Here is a 13,318-nt window from a genome sequence, read left to right on the forward strand (position 1 = left end):
TTTTAAAATTTGCACCCTGTTGACTTCAATGGGGCAAGTACTAAACCTGCTTTTAGCCTCTTAACATCCTTGATGTGTCATTACAAGTGCACAGAAAATGTGAGTGATTCCTTCTGAGTGAACACGAGTGAGTCTGACTGCAGTAGATGTGAAAGATATGTATAAAAATGATGTTATTTAAGCCAGCGCAAATACCTTTGTTTACATCCTGTTTTTCGGTTGAAGTCCAAAGTAGTCGATTGCAGAGTTCACACGCATAGGTTTAATACCTATGATCACGCGCGTGAACTCGGCAATCGACTACTTTGGACTTCAACCGAAAAACAGGATGTAAACAAAGGTATTTGCGCTGGCTTAAATAACATCATTTTTATACATATCTTTCACATCTACTGCAGTCAGACTCACTCGTGTTCACTCAGAAGGAATCACTCACATTTTCTGTGCACTTGTAATGACACATCAAGGATGTTAAGAGGCTAAAAGCAGGTTTAGTACTTGCCCCATTGAAGTCAACAGGGTGCAAATTTTTAAAATAGAATAACTCGGTGTAGGCAACACCGATTTTTGTCGTTGTTCTCTGTATTGACAGCACTCCAAATGTACAAAAAAATGAGCTCAATGTTAAAATTGACCGGAGTTCTCCTTTAAACATGAAATTTTTAAGTAGAATGACTGAAATAGCATTTTCTTGTAAAATGCACTCCAATAATCTTTACAACTTTGAAACATTTTCAGTGTGCTTGTTTTATTTTTTCCCCCCAAAAGCATGGAAAGTGACATAATTGCATGCGACCTTGAAAATACATTTTAGATGTCTTGAATGTGTTTCAAACAAAACATCCATTAAATATTTCTCTTTCTTTTTTAAGATGCTTTTATACATACAGTACATTCAAACAAATGAAAAGATTTGTCTGTCTTTTATTCTGATGCACAGGGTTGAAATGGTTTTAGAAATGCATATTCTGGCAGAATTGGCCTCGGGGCCAAGAGAACATACAGTCCAGCCTCCCACGTCGCGGAGGGGAGCAGAGCAGGCAGGCAGACAGACTTCGAGCGGCAGCGTATGACATACTGTGAAGTCAATTCACTCAGCAGGATTCTACTGTAACTCGCCCTCAGCTAAACGCATTAGAGAAGGCAACAAATGCAGCTGAAAGCTAAATGTGCATCAGAAAAAGGACAAATGGAACAAGCAGAGAACAGAGTGAGTAGGAAATGAAGATGGACACACAGACCTTTTCAGTTCAGTAATCCTTTCTATCCATCTCACAATACATTAGGCTGTAATGTGCCCCATGGCCATATGAGGAAATAGTTTTAGTAAAAGTAAAAGTACAACCTGAAACTGTGTTATTTTAGTCTCATTGATATATAGTTATGGTTTGTTCATATTTAAATTATTATTTTTTTTAATATATTTTCAGTTAACATTTTAGTAATGTTATTGTGTGGAATTTGTTATTCGTTTTTTTTTAAATGTCTGTATAGTTTTTATTACTCTTAAAAATAATGTTCTTTATTGGCATTGATGGTTATGAAGATATTTTAACAACCTTTACATTGAGGTTATTTTTATGGCAAAAATGTTCTTTAGATTATTCAAATGTTTTTTGGGGAACCAAAAATGGTTTTTCTACACTCTTAAAGGTGCTCTAAGCGATGTCACACGTTTTTTAGGCCAAAACATTTTTTGTCACATACAGCAAACATCTCCTCACCATCCGTTAGCTGCCTGTCCCCTGAACACACTGTAAAAAAAAAATGCGGTCTCTGTAGACAGCCCAGGCTCCACAAACGGCAACAAAAACAAACTGGCCCAGCCTGGACCACGAAACATAACAAACTGTTCCAGCCAATAACCGACAAGAAGGATTTGGGGGTGGGGTTTGGGGGGTTTAGAACCTTTTTCCACGTGCAAATGAGGAGGAGGGAGGGTCTAGCTAGCCTCCATTTTGTTTGACAATAGGCTTGTTCGACTTGAACCGGCGCTGCACAGACCGATCGGTTTATGACATCAAAGTACCGCAAGAGCAGTTCAAAAGCATAAGGAGCCGTCTACTCTCTATTCGCTCTCGCGGTACTTTGATGTAGGGTGACCACCCGTCCCGCGTAGCGCGTGCGCGCACAGCGTTTGAAGCCCAATTCATGCGTCCCGCAAATTGAGGCCGCGTCACGCATAATCTATGCTTGCTCAAAAAAAAATTTGGTCGCGCTATATACTCGAGCCCCAGGCAGCCAAACGAACATTACTTGACATTTCAGCACGCTATTGTTGCCACACCCACCCTTCAGTTGAACTGCTGACTAGGTTGTTGTCAACTTTTTCGTTGTTGTCATGACAGCGCACGCACGCGCATACCAGACACACTGGGAAGGAACTTTTAGATGCGCGCTTTCCAATTCGAAAAATGTAGAAAGTCTGAGAGGCACCGCCATCATCAATTAAAAAGAGAAGGTACGTGGGTACAAGACTGGGAAAATTAATATTTGTGGCCGAAAGGTGTTGAGGGGGATACCGAGAGGGCTTTTTGTGACCTTTGCAAAACGTCCTTCTCAATCGGACATGGAGGGGAATACGATGTCAATCGTATTTTTATATATATAAATATATATACATATATATATATATATATATATATATATATATATATTAACTGTTCCTGTGGTGTTGAACAACTACAATTCCTGTTACAGTTTTTCTAGATTGTTTACACACATTTTCTAAAAGCATGCATGCCTCATATTCTCAGAACTCTACACACAAATCCAAAAACACACACACAATGGGCAAAACCCATTAATTCTCCTGCAAAATGAAACTTTACATTCAAAACAATGTTATTTCTTCTCAAAATGGTATTTTGTTTTCAAATGACACACACAAACCATCATATGAATAGACAATTATAAGAACCAGTTGAACACTGATGTGCTCAGTGTAAAACACTTCTTCTCTGTTCATCATAATGACTTAGGCATTTTTTTGTTCAGTGTTACACTTACTACAGACAGTACATACATAAGTGTGTTGTAAAATATTTGAGAATATTGTTTTTATACTCAGAACACACAAATACACGGTAACGAATATATATTATTTTTCCCACAAAAACAATGTACACAGTGTACATCCCAACCAACACAAAGTAGGACATACAGTGGTCTACATACAAAACAACCGAAGAATTTACTGTATAAAAAACAGTTACAGTAAAAAAAGAAAAATCCAATGTTGGCATCCATTGCTCCACTGAAGAGCTCACCTGTTGCCCTTTTATGCTAAAGCTCTGATTGCTAACTGTAAAACTGTGTGAGGGGTGTTTGCCCATGTGATGGGTCAGTGTGCATATCTGAATGGCAGTGTGTTCCTTGTGAAAACAAGAGATTTTCTGTATGAAAATTGTGCCAAAAGCAGAGAATTGTGTGTAGTGTTTTGAAAAAAGTGTGTTGTAGAACTGCAATTTGAGTGTAAAGCAGGAATTGTGCTTGTAGTTTAGCATGATTGGTTCAGGGGGTTGGTGAATGAGTTACATGCTGTGGTCATTGTGTCTCAAGTACCAGAATTTGTGTGTAAACAATCGAGAAAAACTGTAATCCTATAATTATAATTTATTTAAAGTGAATAAATTGTAATGAAAAATAAATCAAATTAAAAATAGTAAATCTTAAGTGGTGCATGTCAATTCATTGAATGTTCAAAATATTATGAATCTTTATTTAGAAAAAAAAAAAACACATTGGTTGGCCTATTCATGAGCATACATCTGCAATTACACGTTTAGGGGAATAGTGCATTATTAATATACCATGTAAGGTGGTATGTGCTATAAATGGGTAAACTTCTATCAGTGAGTCTGCCTGTGAGGTGGGGGCACCGCCGCGCCAGGCAGTGTCCCACATTGTCCCTCAGAAACATACCCCTTGTCCCCCCTTGGGCTTATTAGCAGGTGGTCACCCTACTTTGATGTCATTCATCGATCGGTCTGTGCAGCGCCGGTTCAAGTCGAACAAGCCTGTTACTTTGAACGTCAACAAGAAGTGACGTCACCCAACATCACTTAGAGCACCTTTAATAAAGCTATGATCTGCTCTCAAAATTTGACATCTTTTTAGTTACTTTACTTTTCATTATTCATAGAGGAATAACACATACATTTCGTCTCACAGGCTTTCTTCAGTGTGTTAGATAATCTAACCGCTCCATCCCAACTCTGTGGGTCTTCTACAGAACCTTGAAGTGGAAGTTCTTAAAATAACCATTTTTTTCTTAGTGTGAATAACATTTTAATAACCTAATAACCTTTTGTGCAATGGAAAGTTTAATGACTGAAATGAAATAGTGAAAGTAATGAACATTTTTTTTATGGTTTTAGTTAATGATAATAAAAAAGGGGGAAATGTACTGCCTTCACCACCAACACATTGCTGTTGTGACATCTTCATATCAGTTTGATAATATTCAATATTCAAAAACGGTTCAAGGTTCAATCTCAATATTCTGTACTATATTTATAATATTATACATATACTAATACTGTTTCAACTTTAAAAAGTAGGTGTTCGTGCTGCCTTACAATTTTAAGTTTAGTCAAATTGAGATGTGAAACTTAGATATTAGTGACTTAGACTTAGAAACTGGATATTTGAGTTCTCAACAAGTTATATCCAGGAAAGTTATTCTAACACAGAAGTTTAAGTTGTGATAGCTAATTGCAACAATAAGTTTTACAGTGAATATATGACTGTTACTTGACCATCTTCATGAGTTTGATATTGCTTTTATACAACAGTTCAGTGAACAGGGTTTTGACATGACATCCTAAAATTTGAAAAGATTTGACCACAAGAGGAAGCTGAGTAAATTATGACAGAATTGTCATTTTAACTGTAAAAGATTAGTGTTGAGAAAACTAATCTTCCAAATGGCCGTTGTTCTTATGATAGCGTGCTTCACTGAGTTTAGTGAACCAGACTTGCCCTGCTTTTTTAGCTAGAATAAAATAGTAATATAATCTTTTGATTGTCTTGTCATCGTCATTCTTTTTTGTCGTCTTAATTATGAAACAATTGGGTTGTTAATGACAGCCAAAAGTCATTTCAGATGAAGAATATATAACTACTGTATATTATAACTATATATCAAAACTAGGGATGTAACGATACCCTCTTGTCACGATTCCATACAAATCACGATACTGAACTCAGGATACAATATTATTGAGATACTCCAAGATTCCAATACTCCAATATCAAAACTAGGGATGTAACGATACCCTCATGTCACGATTCGATACAAATCATGATACTGAACTCACAACACAATATTATTGAGATAATATGGTAAAAGGTTAACAAAAAATAAACTGTCGATTAAAATGCTAAATTACATTGGGGTGTAAATGATTATAGGCTTGGACTTAGCACTGGAAACCTAATGCACAGGACAATAATGACACCAGAATAAAAATATTGATGATTCTGAAGCTGAAAATACAGAATTATTTTAGATGAATATGCTTGCACTCTGTCACTGACTAGATATATTTAAAGTAATGTATAGGCCACTTTTTACTGCATCATCAGACATTTGGCATTATCAAGACCAATAAATATTCCCCCATTGCATTATTATACAATATATTCAACATTATATAGTTCAATGTAGTACTGACACTAAAAAGTTTTTCACGCACGGTATTTTAATTTTTTTTAATTTTAAGTTTTAATTTTGGGTGAATTATACACAATACATATTGTTGCAATTTTGTATTGCAGTATATTGTTACACGATATATTGTTACACCCCTAATCAAAACTAGATGGTATCACATCATTACCACATGGCACAAGCTGCTAGGCCTCTGCTGATCCTGCAGCCAATGAGAATGCTTGCTCAACATTTAAATAGTCTGATTCACTGTTTTTATTGTTAACTCCTCTGAAACCCTCCACCTCCCCCAGCTTCACCTGCCTAGATCTGAAACATAATTTATGTTTGTCTATATATGCAGCATGCAGCAGCATATCTTACAGTTCACAGCATCATGTCTGTGTATCTACTAGCAGTAGCAAGTCCATACTTTCTCTGCAGCGGTAGCAAAAATAAATATAGCAGATCTAGTCCGCCAAGACCAAATACATTAACATATTCAATAACATGCTAAAACAATTATGAGAGCTATAATTTTATATATATATATATATACATATATATATATATACATATATATATATACATATATATATATATATATACATATATATATATATACATATATATATATATATATATATATATATATATATATATATATATATATATATATATATATATATATATATATATATACAGACCTTTCCAAAAAATTAGAACATCATGGAAAAGTTTATTTATTTCCATAATTCCATTCAAAACGTTAAACTTCCATATAGATTCAGGGTCCACAACTTAAACGATTTCAAGTATTTAGTATTTGCACCTTCCCACACTGCCAAAAGAACCAAAACCTGGTTCAATGACCATGGTATCAGTAATTACTGTGTGATTTCATGTAATATGCAAATTTTTTGAAATCCTGTTTTCGTGGGTTTTATGAGCTGGGTTTTTTGGAAAGGGTCTATATATATATATATATATATATATATATATATATATATATATATATATATACTGTATATATATGACACGTGTGTGTGTGTATGTGTGTTGAATAATGTGCTCCAATAAGTCAGGAACATGCATGAAACTAAATTTAAAAACATAAAAGTAGAGCAAAAGAATCTTGATTATTCTGTAAAGTGATAGTCTTTAAAATGAAAGAATGACTAATCATGACATTATATTAAAAAATAAAGATATCATATCTGTCACACTCTCTGATCTTAACTCATGCTGCATCGACTGGATGATTTTGACCTTTATTTGCTGTGTTATACTTCAGTTAGTTTTATCAGTACGGTTGCTGCTAAAGTAAAAACAATTAGTCCCACACTGGTGCCTTAAATTGCTTGGTTAGAGAAATATCAGTTCAAACATCTATTTCCCTTGCAGCTGGCAGAGGGATTTTATCTGATGTCTGAGCCTCCAGGCTCTCTGAAGTGGGGGGTCTGAACAAGCGAAGGGCTCATATCATAAGTTAGTACATACCAGTTTTCATTTGAGATATCAGAATAGGGTAAATTATGCAAAAGTGGAGCGGTTTATGGTAGATTTGTGGAGTGCTGCTGAAAACTTTATATTCTCAGCTGTATGTGTGAAGTCTCTGCAGGGTCCAGTTCTCTCTCACACATGTTTTCTTTCACTCTCTCCTTTTGTCTCTGAGTCACATTGTTTAAAACACACATTTAAAAATACACCCATTTATTTTTCTCTCTCTTTAGTTCTCTTTCCCTGGGTGTGATGTTGAAAATTAAATCTGCATGCATTCTGTGATATCCTGAAGAATACACACAATTTATATTTAAAAATCTGAAGTTGTTTTAGTCCAGTTAAGGTCTTAAAGTCCCTTAAACTACACAACTGCTTCCTTAGTTATTGCCTAAGAAAATAAGAAGCAGTTCATTTCACATACATTGACCTTTTGTGACAACATGCCCCCTAAAGCCAGTCTCGCTGTCACACTGATTGAGGGAAGTTGTCACAGTGCGAACTTGGTGTTTCTTTGAGAATGCCTGTTTTGAAATATAAAATACTATGTCAAATAGTGTGTAAAACATTTGAAACAAAATTCACAAAACAACAACCTAATGCCACATGCAAACCATTGTTTTTGCCTGTATATAGAAAAATGGTGAACTTTCCATTCATCAGAGAGTCCTAGAAATATGTATTGCAGTTTTCACATAAATATTAGTTTTTAACATTAATAAGAAGAAATGTTACTTGAGCAGCAAATCAGCATATTAGAATGATTTCTGGAGGATCATGTGACACTGAAGACTGGAGTAATGATGCTGGAAAATCAGCTTTGCAAAATCAAAGAAAAGAATTAAATAGTTATAATATTTCAAATATGCTTTACTATATATGATCAAATCAATGTAGCCATGAGCATAAGAGACTTCTTTTTTAAAAAAATTTTTTCAAATATCTTACGAACCCCAAACATTTAAAAGTTAGTGCACAGAAAAGATATTAACATTCTTAAAATTTTTAACTAAACATTTAAGTACATAATCGCCAACTTGCACTGAGATATCTTAAAATATGTCAATGCCATCGTTTTGTCTCAAGATGCACACAATAATGTTTCTTTTTCTTTCTAGGGCACATTTATAAAAACATATGTACTAATTGAACTAAGGCTTAATCCTGGCTTAATCTAAACTCTGTCTGTGAAACCAGGCCTATAACTTGGTTGACTTTTCTTGATGAAATAATACTTTCATTTTGAGAGGCAAATATTTCAGCAATGGGCTTGAGAACGGAAAGAAAATGAGCTCGCCGTTGTCACAGCAACACTAATTGGTGGTCATTTTGTGCTCAATTTTAATAAAGGGGATGAGAGACAAAGTGGCGTGTCCATAGCAGCGGGAAGAAAAGTCACACACTCGACTGTGTTATCCGGCACGTCTTTCCATAAGCGTCGGTGTGTTTCTGAGAGGAGTGAGGAAGAGCAAAACTGATGACATTCACAGTGTGTCATGAGCCATAAAAACGCAGTGTCATTAAAGCACAGACACTGATGGTCAGATCTGCGTATATAGCGCAGTGATATTTTCATCACTTTCTCCCCCTCTTTCAAGTTTTACTCCTCTGTCTCTTTAATCTTCAGCGCTGTGAAGGTGTTCAGTTGCTGAACTGTTGGTTGTTACTATACTAACTCTCTCTTTGTTGCTGAAAATTGCTGTCAGTCTTAAAAATTTGCTCAAAACAGTCTTGCAAGGCGGCATAATATAATCTTGCCTCAGTGCATTTGATGGCTGAAATGTTATCTAGGTAGGCAGTGCTGCTGGGCAATATTGTCAAGTCAAGTCAGTTTTATTTTTATAGAGCTTTTCACAACACATATTGTTTCAAGGCAGCTTTAGAAACCTCCTACTGAGCGAAGCCAATGGCAACTGAGGCAAGGAAGAAAAGAGAGAAACCCTGAGAGGAATCAGACTCAGCAAGACACATTTTACAATAAATGGGGTGAATTCAGGTTAATTGAGACGATTTTTGCCATCGAGATGAGTGGTAAAAAGTGTCCCAATTAACCTGAATTCACCCCTGCAGTGCACATATAATATTATCTAGTTATGTGATAAATACCATTAGTCATGTGTTAATTGATATTGCTCAAAATATCACTCAATATTTTTCAGCCTTTTGGTATATCTCAATATTTGTTTATATGCTCCGAAATGGTGGGATTTTTTTTTAAGTCAGATGAACTAATACTTATATGCACAAATACACTGTAGCATTGCATTAAAAACAGCAAAATTTACTTATATTCTTACTGAGTCATTTTAATATTCTACCATTCAAACGTTTGGGGTTGGTAAGATTTTTTTAATGTTTTTGAAAAAGTCTGTCATGATTTTCAAGCATGCATTTATAAAACACATAAAAAAATTAATATTGTGAAATAATATTAGAATTTATTTTCTATTTTAACATTTAAAAAATGTAATTTATTCAAAGCCAATTTTTCAGCATCATTAAACCAATGCTCCTTCAGAAATCATTCAAATATGCTAATTTGCAGCTCAAGAAACATTTCTTATTATTATCAATGTTGAAAACGGTTGTGCTGTTTATTAATTTCTCCCTAAATCTTCGAACAGTACTGTAGCCTACATAACAAATGCCAGATAGGGAAAATTGAGTGGTGCAAACAAATCATTGAATCAGAGTTTTTAATTGATTTATTGAAATAGTTTGAACAGATTCACAGAAACAAATGTAGGCTAACACTTCACAAAACGTGAGTCATGATTACTTAAAGGGATAGTTCACACAAAATTAATATTATGTCACTTTTTACTCACCCTCACTAGCCTGGGAAAACCCAGACAACTTGCTCGAGAAGTAGTCTGGCAAAGATCTCATTCAAGCCCATTTCCATGGCCTAGAAATCGTGGCACCAATCAGAAACGTTGAGGCGGGCTTTACACAATGACGATCGCTCTGATTGGTTTTAGGTCTAGCCAATTGCGCCCAGAGGCATTTGAGCGACGTCCGTTCAACTTTTAAATGCATTATTATATTCAAATTGCAAACACATGAGGACAGTCTCCATGAAAGACCCACTGGCAGATGAACGTGCTACTACATTTCTCTCCGAAACGGTAGGAAATTAAATTAGATTTAATAGAGGATTTTAACTGTGACAAGATGATTGACAGGGCAGTTTAAGTGACAGGATGCGCGCGACAGATCCGTCCGATAAAGATGACGAAGTAGTATGTCCCAAAGCTTGCCTACTTTTTTGCTACACATTCAAAAGTAAATACCTTTTCTTCACAAAAAGAGTACATACTTTTATGGCGTAGTGTAACTTAGGCGAATTGGGACGCAGCATATGGCTTTACACGATGCCGATCGCTCTGATTGGTTTTAGGTCTATCCAACTGCGCCCAGAGGCATTTGAGCGACGTCTGTTGGTGACGCCCCTTTGGAAATGATTTGTCTATGGAGCTTTGCCAGACCATAACTCAGTTACTACTGAGAATGGTCTGGTTTTAACCAGGCTACACCCTCACATCTTTCCAAACCTGTATGACTTTCTTCTGTGGAACACAACATTAGATATTTTGTTTAAAAAAATAAATAAAAAAAAATTCATAAAACGGAAGTCGGACCAATGTTTTGGAGCCCACTGACTTATACAGACAACAGTTGAAGCATTCTGAAAAATGTCTTCTTTTAAGCCTTCAAAAGAAGAGCAGCCCTAGATTCTGTAACACTACGCCTTTTTCTGCACCTATGAGTTTTAAAGATGCACTAGCCTTGTAGCCTACTATATAAACACACACTCACAGACGCATCTGAATGTCTTTGTCATGTTGTCAGGTAGTGAACTCCTGACTCCAGCGAGATGTTTATTGTGAATCATCCCTCCATCTGTTCCCTCACAATAAAAGAGCAGTTCTCCGATGCTCGCTGTTTTCTGGCAGTAATCAGACGCGAGCTATAGAGAACAGGGTTGATCGATGAATCACTAGGTTGTAGAAAGTGCACAAGCAACAAATGCAACATGCACCGCTGTGCTCGAGCCCTGCTGCACTCCATCACGCGGAATAGCCTACACTTCGCTTTATCGATCTACTGTGATGCCATCTTTCCCCTCGGCAGCAGCTCTAGAACCTCCTGACCGGAACAAGAAAAAAAACAGAAAAAAAAAAAACACTTCCATTTGTCAAAAAATTTAATTTCAACAAACAACAAGCGAAAGGCTATTCATCCACCATCCCTAATTCTCTCTCAATTAAAAAGGAAGGATCCTGTTATGCATTACACAGAAAATACTGCAGCAGATTCATCGTTTTTGTCATTTACGATTGAAATTGGAGCTCTCAAGAGTGTTAGCTTTTCTTTATATAGCCTAAGATGTTGATTGCATTTTGAAAGGTTTTTTTTATTTTTTTTTATGATTTGGCACCAAACACCACAGAAAAGCAACAAAACAGCCCATCAGTAAAATCAAAAACCAACTAATATTTTCTCTCGTGCAGGTATCGACCCAGACTCACAGCACAAAATTAAGCCATTATTCCCACTAAGGCTCTAATTTCCCCTCAAGAAACAGACATGTGTGAAATATTACATATTCATGTAGCAGCTGTTAATCATCAGTGTGCAAGAATGCAAACCATAACCAGAGATATGTAAATCAGAGAGATGTAAAAAGGAAGGCTGTGAACAACAAATGGATTTTCACAGTCACAACTTGTAGCAGATGATAAAATCTTGACAAAGAAGGTATGAGTACCACAATGAATATTTGAATGAAAATGAGGGAAAAGATTATAGGCAAAAAGGGTGTGTGACTCCACTAGCTATGCCATAGTGTGGAACATCTGAAATCTTGTAAGACCTGAACAGTCACAGACATGCAGTCAAAACAAAATCAAGTTAGTTCTGAATAGAAGTTCTGTCATTATTTATTTACCTTCCAAGTGAACTGAAAATGTCAGTCCTATGTGCAAACTGAATCTCTGGCTTTTCTATTTTTCGAATTTGAATTTGGGGCTCTTCAACTGAAAACTTGAAAATAGCTAATTTGACCTCTGAACAAAAATCTGAACAAAAATAGTGTTGTTTGACGATACAAATCTATAAAACAATTCAATTTGGTCAAAAGTCTCAGCAAGAATTCAAATTTACAAAATGATCATCTATAAAATAGGCTTCGATTTGTGGCTGTTACACCTCAGGTGTGCATTATTTTCTAATAATTCAATTGTTCCTTACTTAAACAAGCAGAACCATAAATGAGATTTGAGAGCTACAGAGGGGAAGATTTTTAGCAATACACACAACTTTAGTTTCTGTTCATCACTAAAAAAAAAACAAAAAAAAAACATGATATGGCTCCAGAAGACTAACAATAATTATAAAGGTGTTTTTATAAACTTGACAACCACTGGTCACTATTTGTTTTGGTTGCATGGAAAAGATTAGAAAAAAGAAAATCATGTTTCAGACAACATGAGGGTTATTAATTGACGACCAAATACAATTTTTTGGGTGAACTATCCCTTTAAGCAGAGCTTGAACCCTCAAAAGGAGCTCATGAAAATCTTCAAAAACATACTACTTCCTTCTAAACTTAAACCAGGTCTGCCGTTCAGAGATAAAGCAGGAGGAAATGCAAACACGCAGAGCAACATATCAAATCCATATTCCCTTTAACAAGTCAGAGCGGCCCAGGGGCCAAACTTCAGCCAGCCAGACGTCCCATGGGAGGCAGCACATTCACAGCGGAACAGGGAATTGCTGGGCATCTGGTTCACAGGACTGCGTGAAAACTGATTCAGAGAGGATTGAAACCAAGAAGCTGAAGCAGAGCTGGTGTCCAGGGAACTCTTGAGTAAAGCCCACCGCAGTGAGAGCTGCAGGTATTACCATTTATAGACTGACAGCGCTTGCACTAATAAGGCACATTAACTGTTCAGAGCTGAAAAGCCTTAATGGAATCCCTTTTCCCAGAACAAATAATAATAGGTTAAAGACTATTTCTAGGGAAATAAATAGCAAGTATTTATTGTGAACGTTCATTTGGTCACTACTATGTATTTTCATCTAATGCAACCCTTGCTGACCCTTACTGATATTGATTCCAGTAATTAGGAATCATCGATTAGAATGGTGATTTATTTAATG

The sequence above is a fragment of the Squalius cephalus genome (assembly GCF_949319135.1).
Source record: "Squalius cephalus genome assembly, chromosome: 5".
NCBI classification, from domain to species: Eukaryota; Metazoa; Chordata; class Actinopteri; order Cypriniformes; family Leuciscidae; genus Squalius; species Squalius cephalus.